The sequence below is a fragment of the Mauremys reevesii genome, linkage group 5 (genome assembly GCF_016161935.1).
Source record: "Mauremys reevesii isolate NIE-2019 linkage group 5, ASM1616193v1, whole genome shotgun sequence".
In the NCBI taxonomy this organism is placed as follows: Eukaryota; Metazoa; Chordata; order Testudines; family Geoemydidae; genus Mauremys; species Mauremys reevesii.
The window spans coordinates 11,716,710-11,740,553 of NC_052627.1; the positions used below are offsets into that span (position 1 = coordinate 11,716,710).

Sequence of the window (23,844 nt, forward strand, 5' to 3'; positions counted from 1 at the left end):
TGGATCAACTTTGCTGCTGAAAAGGACAAGCTTTTGAGCTTCACAGAGCTCTTCTTTAGATCTGGGAAAGGTAACCAGAGTGTCACAGCTAAATACAAGATGGGATAGGTTGTTAAACATAAGCATAAAACGTTGCAAAAAACACTTAAAATTATTGTGATGAGCCATAAAACCAGTGTCTCTGTTCAGACCATGACTTTTAGAGTCTAGTAGAATCATTTCCCATGCTCATCTTTTGAAGGTGTTGTGCAGGTTTCCTTTGAGGACTAAGCCTGAGAGATAATATGGAGTGATCGGTTTGTGAAAAGTGTTCCCCCATGAACAAAAGTGTTACCCACTTATGTTAAACAATCTGTCCTGCTTTGTATTTAGCTGTGACTACTCTGGTTATCTTTTCCAGACCTAACAAAGATCACAGTGAAACTCAAAAGCTTGTCTCTTCCACCAACAGAAATCGGTCAAATAAAAAGGTATTACCACACCCACTTTCTCTCTCTCGTATCTTGGGCCCATCATGGCCACACCACCACAAACATTCAGGAAGAGATGTTTTGTAGTGTGCTATCTATGCTCATATGAAATTTCAGTGTTTGGGACGCTACACCAAGACCACCCTGCCAATAGTCTGAACCTGGGCTCCATCAACTACAGTGTGCCAACAATCAAAACTTCCATGGAGCAACATGGAAGGACAAAGGGTTCCTGAGAAAGCAGGCCTAGTTCATTAATATGGGTTACTGAGATCGATTTAATAATAAATATGAAGCTAAGGCTGGTTGCAGAGCACTAGTATTAGATGCTCCCCTTGGGCTGTCATGCTCCCATCGTGAAAGTGATTGTAAGCTACTGAGACCTGGGCAGCCTATCTAGTGGGTGAAGCAGGCCCTTGCCTGAAGGCTGTGGTGGCAGGTTCATGACAAGCTAAGATCCAGGGATCAGACACTGGTCCAAAGGTGTAGCCAGAGTCAAGGTCAAGGGGCTAAGCTGAAGGTCAGAACCAGGGTCAGAGGCCAAAGCCTAAGCTGACAGATAAGCCAGAGTTGAGGTTAGAGACGAAGCCAGGGGATGAGAGCTGGGAGTCAAGGTCTGAGCCAACGGAAAAGCTGGAATCATAGGCACATAGCTGAGAGTCAGAGCCAGGAGTCAGAAACCCGAACAGACAGGATGGCTGGGGAAGGGCTTGGACCAAGGGTTGGAGTAGAAAGCAGAAGTGAGAGGTAGGTAAGCACGGCTGCAGGCACAGTATGTATCGAGCAGCCAATGTGCTGCTGCAAGACTCGAGTGGCAGACCGTTGGCTCCCCTGCCCAGTCAGGAAGTGCAGCTGTCTGGAGGGAGCTCATTGGGCCCAGCTGAACTTGCTGGGTTACTTAGCGACCAGCTGCGAGCCACTTGTGCCCCTGAGAGTCATGGACTAGTTTACTCGTGGGGGGATTCTGTGCAAAAAATTAAAAATTCTGCGCACGATATTTTAAAATTCTGCAAAATTTGTCAAAATAACACAATGATAATCACACCAGTTTCAATTATTTTTGGTCATTTATTTCAAAATACCTATCAGCAGTACATATGTAACTATACAGACAACAAAAAGATTCAGGAAATGTTTTTTGACAAATAGGTTCCTTACTAGGCATATTAACAGAGAACTCTGAGTAATAATTCATTTAAACTACAGTACAGAACCATATTTTCCAACCCCCTCAGAAGCGGTGCAAAGGCTTGGGGGAAGTCAGGGATAAGTCAGCGGTGGGAGAGGGAAGTAAATTGCTGGGAAGAAGCCTGGGTGTGAACTTGGAGGGTTGTTGCGTATGGGTGGGAAAAGTATGGAAGGGGGTTGGGGGGGATGGGGACGGATTGTTAGGGAGCTTCCCCCATGCAGACCCTGGCTGACCCCTAGCCTCTCCCATTCAGTCAGGCACATCTGCCCCCTGGGACACATGTACACATGGGGACACCACCCCCACTCAGATACTCACTCCCTTCATCCCCATGTGGCCATGCACCCCCTCCCACATCCCCCTGTGGCTCTGTCCTTATGTAGGTCTGCACGCCCTCCCCCACCACCACGTGCCCCTGCACCTCCCTCGCCCCTGCAGCCCCGGGGCCTCCACTCCCATTCAGCCCCTGCCCCTAGCGGACAGGAGCTGCTGCTGGTCTTATGACAGCACCCTCTGGTGGGCAAAAGGGGGCACTATAGCAACATTGTGGCAGAAGCTTTTTTTCTGCACAAAAAATTAAAAATTTGCACAGCTCATTAATTATGCAGACATGCAGTAGCACAGAATCCTCCCAAGAATATGAGTTGCAGTTTCAGTATGGACTTCCTCTTCAGCTCCAGGCAGACAGAGTTGAAATACTCCAACCTGGAGGTGGCAAATTCACAGATCACCATGGCTGTCTTCAAGCAGGGCCAGCTCTAGCAATTTCGCCGCCCCAAGCACGGCGGCGCGCCACAGGGAACGCTCTGCCGCTCGCCGGTCCCGTGGCTCCGGTGGACCTCCCGCAGGCGCCCCTGCGGGAGGTCCACCAGAGCCGCCTGCCACCCTCCCGGCAACTGGCAGAGCGCCCTCCGCGGCATGCTGCCCCAAGCACGCGCTTGGCGTGCTGGTGCCTGGAGCCGGCCCTGTCTTCAAGAGGACAAAATCTCTTTACTAATACAAAATGGAAGAAGATTCCCCCCTCCCCCAATTTTGGGTGTTCAGGAGCAACAATAAGTCCAAGTGGACCACAAAGCTGCATGCCACTTTGACAACTGGTGGCAGGAATTCTCAACTGAAAGTGTGATTGAAATAGTTGCCAATTGTTCAAAGTGTTCTTTTCTCCCTATCACAATCCCCTTAGTCCTTCTTCAGAACCATGTTGCTGCTCAGAACAACTTTCACAGCAAGCAGGTAAGAGATTGGAGGGGTAAAGATGTTCCGCTTAATTTAGCTCCAGAAAGAAAAACCCTAGAGCAAGTGCAAATTAGCCCTGTGAGAGATGTCCCCTGCAATTTTAATTCTTGCTGAGAGAGTTTTCAGAGTAGAGCAGGGGAACCAAAAATAATGGTGGTTGAATGCTCTTTGGAAGAGAGATTCATGGTGGCTTGACACGTCAGTACCTTGCGCAGATACAGTCTGCTATGATCAGCTGGAGAGTTTCAGAAAATATAATTGATTTGGATATATGAAAACACAGCTGATTTTGAATACTGTCTGTTTTGGAAAAATAAGAATTTTCAGAAGAATTCTTTTTGAAAGCTATATTTTCAAATATAAAAAACAAAGAATAAACAGATTTATATGACTTGGGGCAGGGATAGCAGAAAGGAAGTGTAATAAGTTAGATGGCAGTGATCAGAGTTTTCTTGGCCAGCCAAGCTAAACTGGGCAAAATGAAACATCAGGTGATTGCAGATTCAGATTACAACAAATGTTGAAAGTAGCTCTTTTTATGTCTGTATTTGAAATATGCTCATCATTTGCATTTGGTTGTCATAAAGATTTATTTATTTTTATCTTGTCAGCATCAGCATGATTCCCTTTCTAAACTGGAGAGTTTAATACCCTAACGTGAACTTATAGAGATAACGATTCAATTAATATTTAGGGAAAACAGACAATTCACTAGTTTATAAGAACACATAATACTTGATATAATAGTGTGTTGTATAATACTGCTATTGTAAATTTATCTAATTAGCATACATTTTGTTAGGTAAATAAGGAAATTAGCATTTTTTTTCAAAAAGCCACTGATCCTACACTTATCAAATACAGAAGAATCTGTTCAGGACAGGCAGGAAGTGAAAAATGCAAAAAATCAATAAGTCACAGGCGGATTTACAGCTGGTGAGAAGGAATTTTGAAAATGCCAAACAGATTAAATTAGTCGGGATCATCTATGCAGGGGTGCATGGGAGCTGGCAAGAAGGGGAATGTGAAGGAAGCTGCTGAAAGGGTCAGGGCTCCCTCGCTAATAAATATAATTAATCTCTCTCACTACTGCGTGAAATGCAAGGCCAGAAAACATAAGGCCATATTCCTCCCTAGTATAGCTCCATTCCCAAAATAGCTCCATTGAAAACAGCAGATGAATTTCACCCGCAGTAACTATGTTTACACAGAAAACCTGCATTTTTTCCTTTATGCTTATTGAGCACAACTGTTTGTAAATGAAGGGAATAAAAAACAGTCTGATACGCCTCCTTATTTAACCCACCCTGAGATTTTCTCAGGGCCTTCCTGGGAACACTTTAAACTTTTTCTTCATTTAAAATGGTGATAAACAATTAACATGCAATGATAATTCAATTAAAAATGAATCAAATATTTTTGAGAGATTTTCATAAGCATCAGGTATGCCTCTGTTTTTTCTCTTCAATTGAGTTTCAAGAAATTCAACTTTTTTACTGCAAATAAATATTCACTCAGATAATTACAACAAAAAAAACATACTCAGCAGTATTGGGATCCATCCTCAAAACATCCCCGGTAGAACTAGTAATTTATAATTTGTCATTTATAGACAATTCTTCAGCTTCTAATGTTGGCAACTGAATCCAGTGTTCTTTTCAGTTATTCTTCCATATCTTTGCATGTTATAAACAGCCCTTTTATAAACAGGGGTATTTATTATTAATCATATTTATTACCATAGTGCCTAGGGACCAACCAAGAATGGCCCCTATTGTATCAGTAACTCTATAAACCAGAGCTCTGACCAGAAACCCACTTTCCAGTTACACTAAATTTAGGCCAACAAAAATGGCCATAAGTGTTAAGTGACCTGCAACAAATGATTTCTGGTCAAAAGCCCCGTGATGCCTGCATTTGACCGAGCCTAATATCTTCAGATGACTCAAATGGCTTTACAAGCCACTGTGTATGTTTGCTATATATTACAAATGTATGTCCTATATATTTTTGCTTAACACTTTCCCTATATATTATACACATATGAACCTTGAAAATTGAAACTAAAACTTTTGGGAACTTTTTTGGAAGCATTTACCAGTTAGAGACAATTACTAAATAAATGGGAGAATTTGTTTATATTTCATTTCTAGTGCCATTAGCTGTTCTTGTTCTCAGGTCATGAATGCCTTTTCCAGCAACAACAATAAATAAATGCTGAAAAAGAGGTGAAAATCCAGACTTGCACAATAATATACTCCCTGACCCCAAACTAATCTGTTAAACAAACTGCAATAATAAACATCTGGCCAAGACAAGGTGGGGAAGAAATATGTCTAAGAATGATCATTGAGCCAAACTTTTAAAGTATAATAAAAATAATTGGAATGTAGCCTCAGAGAAGCAAAATGAGTGTTTCAGAACCAAGAAAGGGCTGATTTTGGCTCCAACGTTTGGCTCAAACTATTGCCAGTACCCCGCACTTGAAAGATTATCTCTTGAACAGGTTGGGTTTGCACATGTATAGCCTGTCACCTACATGCGCAAGTGATAATGCTGAAAAGCATACCTGTGCAAAGCACCCCCTGGGCCTGCGCTGAAGATGGGTCAGGTTGGGTCTCCTCCAGGAGCTCTGGTTTCCTGTCTTGTTCTCTTTGTTTGCTGTTCTTTGAAGCTTATTTTTTTTAAAAAAGCTGTGCTCTATTTTGCCTTTATTTGGGAATAACACTGGTACTTTGCTGTTTATGATGGGACAATAACATTCTCATGGGAAAGGATAGCATCTTTCCCTTTGTCCACCCACTCTCAGTGCCCTGAGATTTGCCTCTTATCACTTCTCTGATCAAGTAAGACTAATCATAGCTCCCTGGAATCCATCAGTGCTGTTCCTGTCCTGAGACACAGAGAGAGGTTTCTACAGACCTGGATGAGGCACTTCCCCAAGGAGTGAATACTGTCTGCTCAGCACATCCCAGCATGTTGTAGTATTGTAGTAGCCTTTTTGCACTTGGATCTTCTTTGTAAGCAGCCAGAGGCTTATTGCTTCAAAAAGAAAATCTTCTAGCCTGCAAGTGGTAGCAATTAAACGATGAACCTTTCTTTTCATTGAAAGTCGGAAGGGATACAAAGAGGAGTGGTTGGATATGTTGAGATTAAAGCGTTACAGGGGCTTTATGTTGATTTAGCATATATTGAAGTGGGAGCTGCAAAGGAAAACAAACCAAAAATTTAACAGTCTTACAACAGCAACATGTCCACATTGCCAATATTTTAAAAAATACTGGCAGTTGTTGGTTTTTCCTTTGTTCACATGAGTCAGGAGCATTCAGCACCATTGGGGTTCAGAGGAGGCACCGTTAATTGGGGTTCTCCAGGGTTATACAACTCACCCGTGCCTAGAGACTAATGACATATTTCACGAAGATTCACTAACATTTTACTCATAGTACAATCTAAGTGAGCCATGATACCAAGGACACTGAAGTTCTTCCAAGGGTTGTGGAGTCTTGGTTCACATCTAACGCCAACTACTCTAACATCAGTAAGGAAAAAAAACCTACGTGAAAAAATAAAATCAGATTCACAGCTGCAAAATTTAAATCTCACGACACCAAGAAGAGAGGCGTAGTGCATATTAGAATTAGAAAAATGTTTTGGCAACCACTACAGCAAATAAAAGATACAGGAGCAGGTATAAATACATCAAAGGATTGGGGTTTAAGTCAGTCTAACAAGATCTCGTTAGACTGACCTAACACTTGGTAAAGCAACCCCCATCTTTTCATGTATTTATACCTGCTCCTGTATCCTTTACTTCATACATCTGATGAAGTGGGTTCTAGCCCACGAAAGCTTAGGCCCAAATAAATTTGTTAGTCTCTAAGATGCCACAAGGACTCCTTGGGTTTTTTTTGCTGATACAGACTAACACAGCTACCACTGAAACCGGTCACTACAGCAAATGAAATACTTTTAAGATGCCCTGTCTTGAAAGTATTTGTGCTTCCAGAAAAGTAGATTGAATATATTGATATAATGTAGTAGTCAATGTAACTGGAGAAGGAGGGAAAGATCTTTGGGAGAACCACACATATCCTCCCACAGTTCATTTTTCAAAAAACGCCTGTTGCAATTCTTGCAATCTGACCCATGCCAAAGATAAAACAAGTATTTTTTTTATAAACCCAGAGCTCAATCATATCTAGCAGGAATGGTTTGGCCATATCCAGAGAGAGGGTGACTCCAAAGTCAGAAAAATCAGCCTCACTTTCCCTTTGATCTGAGAGCCCCCTCCGGCATGTCTCTGATCTGTGCATTGCACAACACTATTCCTGTTTTACATACAGGCATCTTTTTGAAGTACAAAGATCATATATAAATGTGTTATGCTGAAAACCACATAATTACTACTGCCGCCCAGGCCAGTCCAGACAAAGTTGCCAATCTTGCAGCCTCAACCCCCGAGGTGGTTATAATTATATACGATCTTTGTTAAGACTTGCCTTAGGAAGCCATTTGTAGTGCATATCAACAACTTTATTGAACCTACTTACCAATGAACAATGCTACAGATTTTCATTTGCTAGTAGATGTGTTCTTTATATATGCTATCTACAAGTCCAGAGATACGTCTCTTATCTAAAAAATTCATAATATTTGCTGTTCATGCTTCAGAGCTGAGTGTTATTGAATGTGAGCTGCTTCATGCTGAGAGCTTTGCTGTGAGAACTTGAACTCATTGGGGAATCAGTATGCATCCCCTTAGGGCTTGTCTAACTGGGGAAATTGACTGGAATAGCTATTCCGCAATAGCTATTCCAGTCAATTTCTCTATGTAGACAAGCCCTAATCTAGCCTTGGCTGGCACCTCTGCATGAAAAAGTTTTAGCCACTACTCCCCATGACTCAGTGCCCTAGTTCTAAACGTTATCATTTAATGAGAGGAAGGATGTTCTTGTGGTGAAGACACTGCACTGGGACTCAGAAGAGCTGAACTTTCAACAGAAAGTGTTGCCAACTTCAATGACGGTATCATTAGCCTTGTGAAATTTGGTGGTTTTTTTCCTGAAGCCCCAGCTCCTGGAATCAAGTGATTATGTGAGAGTCTTAGTTTTCACTATAAAAAAGTAGGTTTCTGGGCCTCATGGTTGCAGAGAAAAACTTGATTCCTAAAGGCTAACTCCTATAATTATTTTTGTTTAAATAATATTTTTAAGCCAATCTCATTTGGGAACTTGACTTGTTAATTTGGGAAACTTGGGGTTGGCATTACTACATTAAGTACCACAATAAGCGATGAGGTCTTTTGAAGTGCTCGTGTTCGTGGTCAGTTCTTTTGACAATCTGGTCATAACTGTTTCATTGGGAGTTTCTAGGTATTGAGCACCACTGAAAATCTGTCCCTTATTTAGATACCTAAACAGGAGCAGAGCTATTTTGAAAATATAGCTACAAGTGGATGTGCAGAGCATTTGAAAATCTGGACCTAATCTCTTTGGAATATTTGACCCATACTCTGTCCCTGTGTGTAAAACAAGTAACGGAGGAGGAGAAGGACCTAGGAGTCCTGGTTGATCGTAGGATGACCATGAGCAGGCAATGTGATGTGGCCGTTAAGAAAGCAAATGCGGTATTGGGATGCATTAGGCGAGGTATTTCTAGTAGGGATAAGGAAGTGCTAGTCCCGTTATATAAGGCGTTGGTGAGACCTCATTTGGAGTATTGTGTGCAGTTTTGGTCTCCCATGTTTAAGAAGGATGAATTCAAACTGGAACAGGTACAAAGAAGGGCCACTAGAATGGTCCGAGGAATGGAAGGCCTGTCATATGAAAGGAGACTTGAGGAGCTCGGTTTGTTTTCCTTAACCAAAAGAAGGATAAGAGGAGATATGATTACACTCTTTAAATATATCAGAGGGATAAATACCAGGAAGGAGAGGAATTATTTCAGCTCAGTGCTAATGTGGACACGAGGACAAACGGATATAAATTGTCAGTTAGGAAATTTAGGCTAGAAATTAGACGAAGGTTTCTAACTATCAGGGGAGTGCAATACTGGAACAACCTACCGAGGGAAACAGTGGGGGCGAAGGACCTCCATGACTTTAAGACTAAGCTAGATAAGTTTATGGAGGAGATGGTATGATAGGATACCGGGCTTAGTCAATAGGTTAATTAAGTGCCACTCTGGTAAATAGTACAATGGGTCAATGATATGTTATTCTTAACCTTTTTCCAGAGGGTCTGGCTGGAGAGTCTTGCCGCATGCTCGGGTTCAGCTGACCGCCATATTTGGGGGGGAAGGAAATTTTCTCCAGGGTAGATTGGCTGTGGCCCTGGAGGTTTTTCGCCTTCCTCCGAAGCATGGGGCAGGGGTCGCTTGCTAATGGAGTGGGGAGATCGGCTAATGTGGCCTGCATCTTGCAGGAGGTCAGACTAGATGATCATATTGGTCCCTTCTGATCTATGATTCTATGATTCTATGATTCTATGAAAACAGAGAGACTATTTCACAAGGGTGATAGGATACATTCATTAACAGTTGTGGAGCACAGATACTGCAGTGATGAATAGCTTACAAATAAATGTCACCGTAGCCCTGAACCTTCCCCTGTTCTCTTAGCTGGCATAGCTGAGTTCTGAATCCTGGGCTTTGCAGAAGGGGAGGCTGAGCAAATGGCTTTTGCAGGATAGCCCCAGAAGACAGGCAGGCCATCTTTGCTAGTTGGGTAACATCCCTGGCCAGGAGTTTACAATCATCAAAGAAGAGCCTGCCCTTGGACCACAGTCAGAACAGAAGTCCCTTCTCTATGACTTCTAAGCCAGGTGAGGCCGTGTGTGGTAAAATCCGGCAGCACAGACTGTTGGGTCAATCTGTGAGCTAGAGACCCAGGGAGAAATGAGGTCAGTTTGTATCCTACCTTCTAAATAAAGAATCACATTTCTATTCACTGGAAATTAGTCACACATTTTTAACAGCGAGGGTGATGAACCACTGACCAAATTACCAAGGGACAGGTAGATTTTCCCTTTTGACATTTTTAAATCACAGTGAGTTGTCTTTCTAAAAGATGTGCCCTAGTCAACCACAAGTTATGAGGCTAGATACAGGAATTGCTGGGTGACATTCTATGGCTTGAGTAATGCAGCAAGTCAGACTAGCTGCTCATAATAGTCCTTTCTGGTCTTTGACCTATGCATGGAGTCCGTTCTCTGTTATAAAGCTTTGCCAACCCCCAAATCTTTCTCGATTTTTGAAATGAACCCACAGCATCCTGGGACAGGAATTAGGGATTATTCCTCAACTGTTCTTTGACATTGTGCTCCCTTTCACTCAGTTAGCTGCAAGCTCATTTTAATTTTTCCCCCTTTTAGAAGTTTAGTCCCTGTTCATGCACCATTGAAATCACTGAGTTTTGCCATTGACTTCAATCGGAGCTGGAGCTGGCCCTGAGATGTAGCCTGTGTGGAGCACAGATACCGCAGTGATGAATAGCTGCAACCTCCAGAGGGTACCATAATCACACTTACACGAGCAGGTATGATAGTTCATTCACTAATGGCCCACAGTACATATATACAATGTTCCCACAACTGTAGTGTAGATGTGCAGACTCACCCCTGCGGCACCTCCTGCTGGTGACTCCTGGGAATTAGCTCATTCCAGCTCTGGAGCACCCTCTGCAGGCCAGTGATCTGCCTGTCCTCTGGCCTCCGTGTCCCTCCCTGGACCCAGTGCCCTTTTACATGGGGTGCTGCCCCCTGGCAGTAACCCCTTTCTCTCAGGGTCTCCCCTCCTTGGGGAACCCCCACCCTCTATCCCCACCTTGCCTCAGTATTGGCTACTGCCAGTCATTGTCTAGCCCCATGCCCTGGGGCAGACTGCAGCATCAGCCTACTCATCACTGGCAAGGTTGGGTTTGGACCTGCTGCATGGCCTACCCCCGGGCTGCCCTCTGCAACCCCCAGTACCTACTGGCCTTCTGCTAGGCTGCAGCCTGGGGCTTTCCAGGCCCCAACTACTCTGCCTTTCCCCAGCCCTGCTCCACTCAGGTACCCTGTGTCCAGCTCCTTGCAGCCAGGCTCATCTCCCTCTATAGCTTGAGAGAGACTGTTTTCTCCTGGCTTCCCTGGCCTTCCTATAAGGCCCAGTTGCTCAGTTTGGGCATGGCCCCAGCTGCAGCCACTTCCCCTAATCAGCCAGGGCTTTTCCAACCCCTTCCAGGCTGGAGCGGGTGGTCACCCCACTACATGCAGCTTCTTGAAGGACTGATATCAGTGTCATCCTATGGCAACAGGGAACAAAAAAAGTGAACATGGACCATTTGTTGCAAGGGCCACTCAGTATCAATATCTTCTGTACCACTGTTTTGCTCTCTGTGAATCTTACTTTAAACACTTCCCTCCTCGCTCGGCCAAACATTATTTGTCATTTCAGCCCAAATATGGTGTTTTGGTTTTCAGGCTCACTAGCACTGAAAACAAAGAGAGGCCATTCATCCCACTGGCATGCATTGTGCTATAGGGAGTCATAATTAACTCATGTAGTCGCAATCCTTTGATTATTTTACTTAATTCTTTTCAGCAAACTACTGCGATGGTCATAAAACTGGGCCAGAAGATGAGCAGTTAGAGAAAAACATTTGCAAGATCTCTAAAAGTCAATATATAATGTATTTGATTGCATAATAGTTCATGGATTATTGCCTTTGTCATTACCACAGTAGTATGATGCACAAACACAGAACATGAACAAATCACTGTGCAAGCTCCCTGGTGAGTTCTTGGGGGAGGGATAGCTCAATGGTTTGAGCATTGGCTTGCTAAACCTAGGGTTGTGAGTTCAGCCCTGAGGGGGCCACCTAGGGATCTGGGGCAAAATCAGTACTTGGTCCTGCTAGTGGAGGTAGGGGGCTGGACTCGACTCAATGACCTTTCAGGCTCCCTTCCAGTTCTATGAGATAGGTATCTCTCCATCCAGTTTAGTTAATAGTCCCATGAAACCTGTACTAGATGCCACATGTTGTCTCTGGACTAGGTTCACTCCTCTTCTATGCTCTTAGAAAATAGCATAGACCTTGGTAGAGGGTGAAGAGCTGTGATGGTTCCCACAACCTCCCCTCTATTATGGATGAGACTCCCACGTACCCAGCGCGACCAAGAGAGAGGACATGACTACAGCAGCTCTGGCTGTGCTGACGCCGCACACCCTGCCTGCAGTCTTTGCCAGTGGAACACCCCATAAGCTCCTGGTGGACTTAAAGCAGCCACCCGCTGACATTAATCTAAGCATACAGCCTGGGCTTTTTCCAAAATGACTACTGGAGTTAGGTGGCCAACTTCCATTAAATTTCAACACCCAGGTAGGGTTGATCATGCCAGATTTGCAATAATAAAAACACTAAAGCCTTCCAGACAATGCATTTCATGGAAATTATTGCATTTCTCAGCTAGTTAAAGTCACTTTGCCTTTGGCCTCCTGCACTGAACACCACCCTAGGCTTGCGGTAATTAAGTAGAAATGTGTAACCTCTCTAGTCTTATTATGCAATTAGAAGGTCATGGAACGTTTAGCCAAGTGATCATTCCGATCTGGCTGAACATCCCTACCTGCTTTGTCATGGAAATTACACACCTGGGATCAAACTATCTAGCTTCTTTTATCCCTTTTAATTAAGTTTAAGGGATCTAGGGCTACATATTCCTCGGGTTGGCCATAGGCCTATTGCAGGGCCTGAGACATCCAGTTAAAAAATGAATATTTCTTATCTAAAAACAAAAAAGCACGGACCCTGGCTACTTTCAAAACACATTTTTTAAAAAAATCAAGAAAAATAGTTACATGTAATGCTTTAATTTGAGTATTTTCGGTGCTGCTACGTGAACGACAGTCTTACATTTTTCCAAATGAAATAGCTGTCTAGAAATAAGCTAGAGCCTTAGTGCATACAAATGAAGGCCTGGCATTTTGATGGCTACAATAAACCCCTGAGAAGACGACCCAAAGGCAAAGTTATGTTTACTCTCTATTACACACCACACAAGACAGGCTAGAGCCCCAGCCTCACCCAAACTCTATTCAGAGATAGTAGGGTGGCCACAGATATTGATTATAGTTCCCGACTTGGTGCTGGCCGGCCCCAGCAGAAGTTAGAGCAGGTGGATATTGCTCCATTTTACATCAGTGCAGAATTGTTTCCACATAGCCCTGACATCTCTGTGCCAGGATGGGGTATAACTGGCACAGAAGCCATCTCTGCTCAGCATTTCCAGCTAGGATCTGCCTATGGTGTGCTGCCTGAATGGCACAACATGGATAAGCAGAATGGGCTGGATTCTCCAATGCAAGAGTCCTTTGTCTGCTATGATAGCGTCAAACATAAGAGGGATGATTTCCTCCTTATGACATAGGTGAAAAGTTTTCTTCTGATACAGAGGCTGCTGTATACAGCAATAGCTCTACAATTTGACTCCTCTGGGCTCTCACGCAGTTGTAAATCAGGAGCAATGTCATTGAAATCAATAGGCACATTGAAGTGAGGCTGGTGAAAGTGAAATAAGAACCAGATCCTTTGACTCCTCAATCTTAAGAACGATCTTTAGTAACTCGCTGAGTCAGTTTGCGTTTTACATCTATGCCAGACGGTGGATCTTTAATATTTAAAGGGAAACTGGGCCAAGATTTCCAAAATTGGATGCCTAAAGCTTGGCTCCTATGTCAACCTCTGACTGCAGTAGGAACTGCTGGATGCTCAGTGATTGTTGAAAAATCAGACCTTTATTTAGGTCCTAAATATGGACTTAGGAGCCTAGGTTTAGCCAGGGCCAGCTCCAGGCACCAGCTCAGCACATCCGGCTCTTCGGCAGTGGGTCCCTCGGTCCCTCTCAGAGGGAAAGACCTGCCGCCGAATTCCCACCAAAGAAGAAAGCGGCGTGGTGTAGCTGCCGCCGAAGTGCAGCAGATCGCCCTTGCAGCTTTTGTTTGTTTGTTTGTTTTTTCACCACTTGGGGCAGCAAAAACCCAGGAGCCGGCCCTGGGTTTAGCCATTTGATTTTTGGCCAATAGTTCTCTGTTCCTCAGCACAGCAAGCAGCATGTGTAGGGGGTGAATAAGCCTCTCACCTGGAATCAATGTTATATTCTTAATTGAAATAGTTATTTCACAACCAACAGCAGCTGATGACTGTGGTGCCTTGACAACTGTTAACATTGCAAGCTCTCACGGTAAATTTGTGTTTTTCTGGGCTTGCTTGCAGGCTAGGGGTGCAGTAGGGAAGCATAAGTTGGGGGTAAGCTGTGCCTGTTTCGGGGAGCAGCCTGCTTTCTCTCTGGTTCTGGGTTATTCTAAGAAACAAAGTCCTGTTACATCGCAACCTTCCAGCAGGAGCATTTCATCTAACTTCTGTGTTTATGCCAGGAACATAACAGTACCACAGGAACCCGATGTACAAAATCAAAGCCTTGAATCTGTATTACTTTTGATTTAACACTTACACAGAGAATTTTACCATTAAAGCAATGCGTTTACTCCAAGCATAAAAGATCTTCATATGATTGATAACATTTAAGTAGCTTTGAATTAGGCTTATGTTTGACATTGGGATCTTCATTAGTGCAAGACGGTTGCCCAGGCACCAGTTTAAGGTGACATCCCTATGCAGGAAACTGTTAAGTATCTGTTTAGACTTAAGCGTGTGCTTAAGTCCCATTGAGGGACTAGTACGGAGTTAAGTGCTTTCCTGAATCATGTCTCAACAGCGTTAGGGTCTGTTGGAAATATCAGTGGTGATGAAAAGCATTGGGGAACATACATCCTGGGATAACTCCACTGAAGTTACATTTTGGATAAAGTTAATACTTTATTCTTATAAATTGCCTGAATTTATTTAAGGATTGTTTACCATGTGAACAGGCATATTTAATGGGGGTAAGCCAAAGGGATACATCTTCCCTTTACATAAAGCAGTAAAAAATGTTTTTTAAACATGTAACATTTTTTAAACGTAACATAATTGTGATTTTTTTTGTGAACCAATAGAATCCATTCCAAAATTAATGATCTAAAATTGAAACTTTACACAATATTTGTTTGACCACAGTGGATAGTTGTGGTTTATAAATTTTTTTGCCACATAAACACACACCAGTTCCAGACACACACATTGTGAAGCGGGGACATTTTCCTAATATTTTCAGGAAAATGAAGTTTGCCACATTAGCACTCGCTTTATTCCCAGATGTCTTCATCCTCTGCCTGTTCACTCACCATATGACACAGTCTGAAACCATTAACTTGCATTCAAGAGCATGCCTGGTTTGTTTGGTGTAACTGCTTGCTCAAAATAGCTAGCTAACCAGGGTGGCTCCAGGCACCAGCTTAGCAAGCAGGTGCTTGGGGCGGCCACTCCAGAGAGGGGCGGCAGGTCCAGCTATTTGGCGGCAATTCGGCGGAGGGTCCCTCACTCCCGGTCCGAGCGAAGGACCTCCCGCTGAATTGCCGCAGATCGCGATCACTTTTTTTTTTGTCTGCTTGGGGCAGCAAAACCCCTGGAGCCAGCCCTGTAGCTAACACTTCATCTATTTACTTGTGGACTCAAATCCAGCTTTTAATCTTACAAGAGATAAAAAATTAAGAGTGTAAGAAAACTCAAATCATCATCATGCCACAAACATTAAAATAACTAGGAAAGTCTGAAAACAAGAGCTGGGATTATACTTGGTCCCTGGAAAGAAGATACCTGATAATTCACTAAGAGGGACCCTGCCCATGTGAAGATACAACCCTATGTGTCATTTGTGATTTATTGACCTCATTCCTCTCTTCTTGGGCTATGCACAACAGAAGATTTTTGCCCATCGTTATTTTAGGTCAGATGCATTAGAGAAACAAGACTGGTTTGCAGCAGATTCAGACTCCTGAAAACCTAATACCACAAGCAGGCGCTTGGGGCGGCGTTTCCGGGGCGGGCATTTGGCTCGGGAGCTCCGCGCAGGTCCACCGCCGGAACTCCGGACCCTGCCCGCGGCGATGAGCCGGGGCGGTCCCTCCCACCGCGCCGGTTGGCTCTGCGGCGCATGCTGCGGCAGGTCCCCGCGGTCCCCGCTCCCCCGGTGCGCGGCGCGCGGCGCCGGCGGCGGCAACCCGAGCCGCCGGGCGCCAGCCAGCCCGCTCAACCGGGCCGGCGCGCTCGCCGCTGCTCGCGGCTGCCGAGAGGCGGCGCCCCGAGCCCCTGCCTAATACAATCAGGAGTAACGCTACTCAGGTTGAAGATGTTATACTGCGGCCAAGGGAGAGGGGAATCAGGCTAAATGTCTTGTTACAAGGATGAGTTTATTTGTTCATTTTAAACCTCAGCAAAAAAGCCACAAAACTATTTATAAATGCATTGCACGTTTTATTGTATTCAAACCCACAAGACCTTTCTGAATTTGAGACATTATCACAACTTTCTAGAGCACTTACCTTCATAACACAATGTTCACCAGGCAGTGGAGTACATGAACTCTTGAGTTGTAGGCCTCTTGGCAGTGGATAAAGGAGAACCTGGTGAAAAAAGAAACTAGAAAAGCACCTCACTCCAGTGTCAGGTTAGCTAGAGCTATATGAAAAAGTACATCTTCCTGAACCACTGAACTCCATGAGATAGTACAGCCCTCAGCAAGGAGAGTAGGAAGCCTGAAGGAAAGTTAGAAAATATCAGATATACACGTAAATATACATTCTTTAAAATAAAACTGCAAAGACAGATTCTGATCTCAGTTATAAAAGGTTTTAATCCACAGTAACTCAAGCCAAAAGAGTTACTGAGGATTATTCTGGTATAATCGAAATCAGAATTTGGCTCGCTTGTTGAATCATAGCAAATATATATTAGCATTTTTTTTAAAAGAGTGCACATGCCTAAACTGAATAACCACATGATCTAGTTAATGTGATTTTTGTCCTACCTTTATATATTGTGTCATATCAAAATTCTAGACTAAGATTTTTGAGGCAGAAACCCATCTTGTTCCATAAACAACTAGCACACTTTGGGATTCTGTACAAAAGATGAACGATGACATTCTTTAAGATATCGTTTTCTAATGTTTCACCACCATCGGTGCTATTCCATTTTATGTATTGCATACACTTGCGTTTCAAAAATGCGCTTCTGTGCCATTTCAATACACTGATGAGTATTCTTGCAGAAGGTAGCTGGCTTTTTAAACTGTTATCCTTGGTTGTAGCACCTGTATAAACCCAACCCTCCTCAACTGAGGCTTCTTTAACCCAGCTAAACACCCAAGCTTCAGCAAAGTTTTGTAATATGAATTGTATTTGCTGTTTTAATAAAGGGGAGAAGGAAGGTCCATTGGTTCTACCCGACACTGGGAAGCACGGGTGCCAGTCATTACTCTACAGAGTTCTTTTGGGAAAAGCACTTAACCTTTTAGTGCCTCAGTTTCCCCATCTGTAAAATGGAGATGGGAATGGTTCCCTACCTCACCGAGATGTTGTGAAACTTGAATGTTTGTAAAATGCGCTGCGATCACCAGACAAAAAGACTCCCTTGGTTTACTGGAGTACCTGAGAACAGAATCTGGTTTGTATACAGTAGGTACAGAGTATTATTTATTATCATTAAATTCCTTGTGAATGTTATGGCAAATACCAAAAAGGGACTGCTTCCTTTTGACCTAAAACGACACATTACAAAGAAGAAAAGTAGCCCTTCCAAGCAGCAAGCTTTTAGTAAGCAAAAATAAAGTTGAAAACCTGTTAAAGATCCCAAAAGTGCATTTAAGAATCATAAATATATACCACTTTTAACACTGAAAAAAGTTCTTCTTTCATTGAACCTGACAGGTGCCCTTCAGCTGAGTTTCAGTGTGCGTTGACCCCCCCCCCATGTGTATCAGTGCCTTCCTACTATTTCTTTTGTCAAAGAGAAAAATTCCACATTTCCTTGCAACATTTGATGACTCAATGAACAACTTCCCTAGAATGCTAAAGCTGATGCCTTTGTGAATCAGGGCCATTGTGTAAAGAAACGGAGAAACTCCACACCCTTCCATGAGCTGGCTAAATCCCACATTCCTCTCTCCCAAATTCCCTTCTTTTTTGATTCCTCATCCTTCTTCCTCTTCCCCCTGATCTTCAGACCCTCTTCAACCTTGTTCCTTTTTATCAGTCACTCTCCAGCTCAGCTTTGCTAGAAGGAAAAATTCTTTAATGCATATATTAGCTTTTCTGTGGCATTTAGCATATTATCAGAGCACGTTATAAATGTGAATTCATCCTCACAAGGTAGGGATGAATTAGTCCCATTTTACAGATGAGGAACTAAAGCACAGTGTGATTAAGAGCCTGAGTCAAAGTCCATTGAAGTCAGTGGAAAGATTCCCATTAACGTCACTGGGTTTTGGGTCACACCCTAGGTGACTTGCCTTAAGGGTAAGTCCAGACTACCTGCTGGATTGGCGGGTAGTGATCGATTCATCAGGGATCAATGTATCGCGTCTCATCTAGACGCTCCACCAGAGCGAGCGGCAGTAGCGGAGTTGACGGGGGAGCCATGGCCGTCGATCCCGCACCGTGAGGACGGGAGGTAAGTTGAAATAAGATACGTCAACTTCAGCTATGGTATTCCCGTAGCTGAAGTTGCATATCTTACATCAATCCCCCCCCCCCCCCGGACCCGTCCTTCCCCCGCAGTGTAGATCAGGCCTAAGTCACATAAAAAAAATCTGTGGCAGAGCCAGGATACAACCCAGAACTCGTCACCACAAGACCACTCTTCCTCTTATACAATGCAGTATTAAAATAGCATTTTTTTAAGCGGGAGGAACGCCATTGATACTAGTATTATATGCATAACATTTAAAATGATCAAAATAAGAGAAACCAAATAATTAAAAAAAAATCCGATTAATCCCAGTTTAATTAAACAATGCAGGTACTAGAATGCAGGTACATTAGGTGGTCAATTACATTAATAATACCCTGCTGCCAAGTGTTACATAGAGTCATAATTTTCAATGGATCACAGTGAAGCTAATCTGATATTGCGTTTGCTGACTTGAATCTGTGTTTTGGGGCATTCTCTAATATTCTTCCTTATTTTGCTATGTATTTCCAGCATGACTGCTTTCATTACACCAAGGATATAGGCTTTCTTTGTTCTCGTCCACTGTATCGCAATTCTTCCTTTAGCTCTTAGAAGTGCTATGAACACGAGTGCTTTAGCTCTTGGGCCCTGATCTCCTGTGATAGTCATAAGGCATCGTGAGATGTCAGCTGTGATTCTTTATTGACCCTAGCTGCCAGAATCATAAAGAATAAAATTGCTATGTGATCTCAGTGGAGCAATGTGTTCCTGGTGAATGAATTTAGACTGGATTATAGAAAACCTAGTATTCAGAGATGCTTCTATTATTCTGAGACCCCCGTGGGTCACAGAGCCAGGGCTCCAGCCTGAGCTCAGACATCTACACTGCAATTTAATAGCCCCATAGCCCGAGCCCAAGACAGCTGACTCAGGCCAGCCACAAGTGTTTGAGTGCAGTGTAGACGTACCCTCTGGGTCTGCGTTCACTGCATTAATTCAGGCTCTTACTTCGGTGTTGTCCCTAACCCCTCTCTCATCCACATACAACATTGTCTCCCCTGAGTTGACTGGTGCTTGCAATCTGGGCTAGCTGGCTCAGCTGGGGATGTGGGTTAGAGCCGGGTCCCACTTTCACTCAGGCTGATAGTCCTAGCTGCAGCGTGGGCAGGTTTTGAGTGCTGATAGTCTTCCAATGCCTTCCCACAATTCCCCTTGTGTTTCCAAAAGGACAAATAAGTTCTCCCACAAGTCACGGGGAAAGAATCAGAGAGCAGTTCGTCTTACTGCAACACAAAGCACCCTGGGTTATGCCCCCTGAACTCCTAAGGGGACACACAGAGAATGCAACACCAGCGAGGACACAAATTCAGGTAGAGCTTTGCTGTCTGGCTCCTCAAACCTAAATGAGGCCAACCTGGGCTTTCAGACCCAAGTGTTATCACCCAAGTTAATACCTCAGGTATTGCCCCAGACTGGATACAACCCTGAAAAATCATGACAAAGTACAAGAAAGTTAAGGCGCGATGATGCATGATAGTACTGCACTGGCTCCAGCCTTTACGGCCACCGTGGTAGTGAAGGGTTTCATAGCACCATAGCTAAGATAGCGCCAGAGTTTTCTTTTTAAATGTGGTAACTTGTAATGCAAGTTTTGTCTCCACACTCTTGGAAGCAGCTATCAATAGCAGATTTCAAAGGAACATTGACGAGTTATCTTCCAGTACTAGGCTGCTGCACATCAACAGATTCCCGACCCTGACAATTTCGTCTTGACTCTCGGCATCTGGATACAATTGTAGTCTTTAGGATATGAGTAAATTCTCTTGAAATGAGCAGAGAGGGAAAGGAATGTGTTGACACCACTGCATTAGATTTTAAAGTTGTCAATGTGATTTATAATTATCAGTTGGGGGATTTTGTTTGGTTGGTTTAAAAAAAAAAGCCAGCCCTGACCCCAAAAACCACTAAAATGTTTAACTTCCCTGGGACTTCTTATGACATTAAAGTTATGCACGTGCTTGAGTGCGTTATTTGACTGGGGCCTCTGTGGGCAGAGCTAGTGATACTCTGTGCAATACTGTGCTAAATTTGAAGGGCAAAAATTGGCAGCATTCATACTGACGTGGTAATGATTTTAGTAGCATATGAAAAATAGTTTTAAAATTCATTTCTCAATGCTACTTTATAAGCTACTGTGAATCAAGAAACATGGAAAACAATGGGTTTTCTTTATTTGCCTTGGAAGCTTTTTTTTACTGATTTAAAAGACTATTTTAAAAGAAATAACTTTTGGAAGTTGTACAGAAATACTGTATTTAAAAGCAAATAAGGAAAATAATTTTGAATGCTACTGCATGATAGATGGGAAAAAACAACAACACAGAAATGTCTATCCTGGGCCTGGTCTACACTGGGCGGGGGTGTCGATGTAAGATACACAACTTCAGCTATGAGAATAGCGTAGCTGAAGTCGATGTATCTTAGATCGACTTACCTCCCATCCTCATGGCGTGGGATCATGGCCGTGGTTCCCCCGTCAACTCTGCTTCCGCCTCTCACCCTGGTGAATTTCCGGAATTGACGGGGAGCGCATTTGGGGATTGATTTATCGTGTCTAGATGAGACATGATAAATCGATCCCCGATAGATCGATCACTACCCACCGGTCTGGCGGGTAGTGTGGACGTTTGATTCTCACAGCCCAAAATAGTTTAAATAGCATTTGAACATATCTTTGAAGTTCTCCCATCGCTAGTTATGACTTCACTGCAGTATCACATAGGATAGTGTCTGAAGACATTACTGTGGAGGAGCAAACTATATGTACCAAGTACTACCGATATGGGAAGCCCAAATTTCACTGTTGGCTAGATAACAAATAATTTGAATCTAAAAAGGGAAGGATGGCATTGGCTCAGTGGGAGTAAATGGATGAGGGAGGTTAACAGGAACTGGCCGGGAAGAAAGGAATGAGAACTCAGGGCTTGTCTTCACATACAGTGCTCCAGCAGCACACCTGTGCCCCTGCAGTGCTTGAGTGAAGATGTTACTACGTGAACAGGAGAGCTTCTACTATCAAGGTACCATCACCCAAGAGATGGTAGCTATGTTGACATAGCTTCTCCTTCGACACAGTGCTGTCTACACAGGCTGTTAGGTTGGTATAACTATGTCACTCGAGGGTGTGAATTTTTCACACCCCTGAGTGATGTAGTTATACTGATATAGGTCTGTAGTGTAGACCTTGCCTAAGACTTTGAAACAAGGTAGGGTATCAGGTCAGTAGGTGGAGGTATCTGGAACTGTATATCTTCATTATTTATCTTGAGATGATCAATTCAAGGAAAAACATGCATCTGTTCCAGTATGTCTTACACTATTCAACAGCAGTGTTGCAATGCAGGGAGATTCATCTATCACCAGCTGATTGCTCTTGCCCATCAAATTATGATGTCCCTCTACATCACCCTGCCACGCGTGGAATTGTAACTTCCTCTTTACACCAAACTTGATTTTTCCTCCTTTGAATCCAGGATATGAAGGCAGCAGCAAGATTGGCCTGTGCTGAGTCAAGTCTCCCATTCTAACCTGCAAGATCAACTAGCTTCTCTTTCCTGTTCACTTACGAAGGCTGCCTTCAATACAAAGGTGGAAATTCTTCCATGAGGATTATGCAGCCCTTTGGGGGTTAAAGCACTTCAACAGGGTTACAAACATCTAACTCAATGCAGAATTTGTCCAAAGACGTTTACCCGGCATTAAGATGTGTCTCGTTCTTACTATAGTCAAATAAAGGGGAATCTCCTTTCCATGTGTGAACTCCTGTGTGTAGTAAATCAAAGTCAGCCAAGATATCAATATGTCAGACAGTTACTTTGAGGATATAATGAACAGAACACAAGACCGGCCATACTGGGTCAGACCAATAGTCCCTCTAGCCCAGTCTCCTGTTTTCCAACAGTGGCCAATGGCAGATGTTTCAGAGGGAATGAACAGAACAGGGCAGTTAGTCATCCCTCCGCTGATACCTGCTCCCAGCTTCTGGCAGTCAGAGGTTTAGGGACACCCAGAGCATGGGGTTGTGCCCCTAAGGGCTTGTCTACACTTGAAATGCTACAGTGGCACAGCTGCACCGCTGCAGCTACACCACTGTAGCACTTCAGTGTAGACATTACCTGTGCTGACAGCAGGGATTCTCCCACCAGTGTAGTTAAACTGACCTAATTTTCTAATGTAGACCTGGCTTCTAAAGATTCTATTATTTATTGGTTCCCCCACAAACACAAAACCACCCTAAATATGAAGATCAGCCAGATTGTTGTGCATTCCAGCCCCCTCCCCCCATCTCATCTCCATGCCCTGGCACATTCATTAGTGTGGCGGGGTGATGACTCACCGGCATGGCACCTCCTGCTGGTTGCCCAGGGAATTAGCTCTTTTCCAGCTCCAGAGCGCCCTCTGCCAGCTGATGTCTCACCTGCCGCTGGCCCCCATGTCCCTCCCAGACCCGGTACCCTTTCTCTTGGGGTTCTGCCTTCTGCAATACCCCCCGCAGTCTCTGGGTCTCCCCACCCATGGGAGCCCCCAACCTTCTATCCTCCCCTTGCCTCAGTGGCTACTGACAGTCATCATCTAGCCCCCACTCACTGGGGCAGACGGTGCTCTGTAAACCACTCAACATTGGCAAGGGGGGTTGGACCAGCTGCCTTTGCCTATTCCTGGGCTGCCTCTCTGCAGCCCTAGTACCCTTTTGTGGGCCCTTAACTCGGCCTGCAGCCTGGGGCTTTGCTAGGCCAGAGCTCCCCATCTCCCTCTGCCCTTCCCCAGCCCTGCTCCACACTAGGTACCCTCCTCAGCTTCCAGGCAGCCAGGTCTTTCTTTCTCAATGAAGCTAGAGAGAGTGTGTCTGTCCCAGTCTCTGGCCCTCAGCCCTCTTATAGGGCCAATTGGGGTGTGGCCCCAACTGTGGCTGCTTCCCCCAGTCAGCCTGGCTTTTCTCCACCACAGCCCTCTCCAGGACTGCTTTAACCCCCTCAGGGCAGGAGCGGGGTGACCACCCCACTCCAATTAGGCAGAGTGGTGGAGGACTCCCCTGCACCTGTGTCTCACTCCAGCAGTACTTTAACTTAAGGCACTCAGAGAGGGCCAAGGATCGGGCCCGTAAAGCGTTTGGTTTAGCTTGTAGAAACAAACTAAGCATTAATGTGAGACACCTACAGCATACCCCAGCCTCAGCAGAGTTATGTAATTGGTTCTCTCCAGCACTCCCCAGGAATGTAGTAAAAATACCACCTGGGAATTAGAGATTGGGTTTAGATCAATGAACTGGCCCTTTCAGTTCAGAAGGGAAAAGGGGACAG

The 23,844-nt window shown here is 44.1% G+C and overlaps 1 long non-coding RNA gene across 2 annotated transcripts in view; it reads left to right on the plus strand.

Moving 5' to 3' along the window:
- The window catches only part of LOC120405570, a 40,346-nt gene extending 18,103 nt beyond the window's left edge, over window positions 1-22,243 (plus strand). For both annotated transcript variants that reach the window (XR_005598681.1, XR_005598682.1), the window contains exons 2-3: window positions 19,712-19,854; window positions 22,018-22,243. This is a non-coding gene — a long non-coding RNA (uncharacterized LOC120405570). The remainder of the gene's footprint in view (window positions 1-19,711; window positions 19,855-22,017) is intronic.
- The last annotated feature ends 1,601 nt before the right edge of the window (window positions 22,244-23,844 follow it).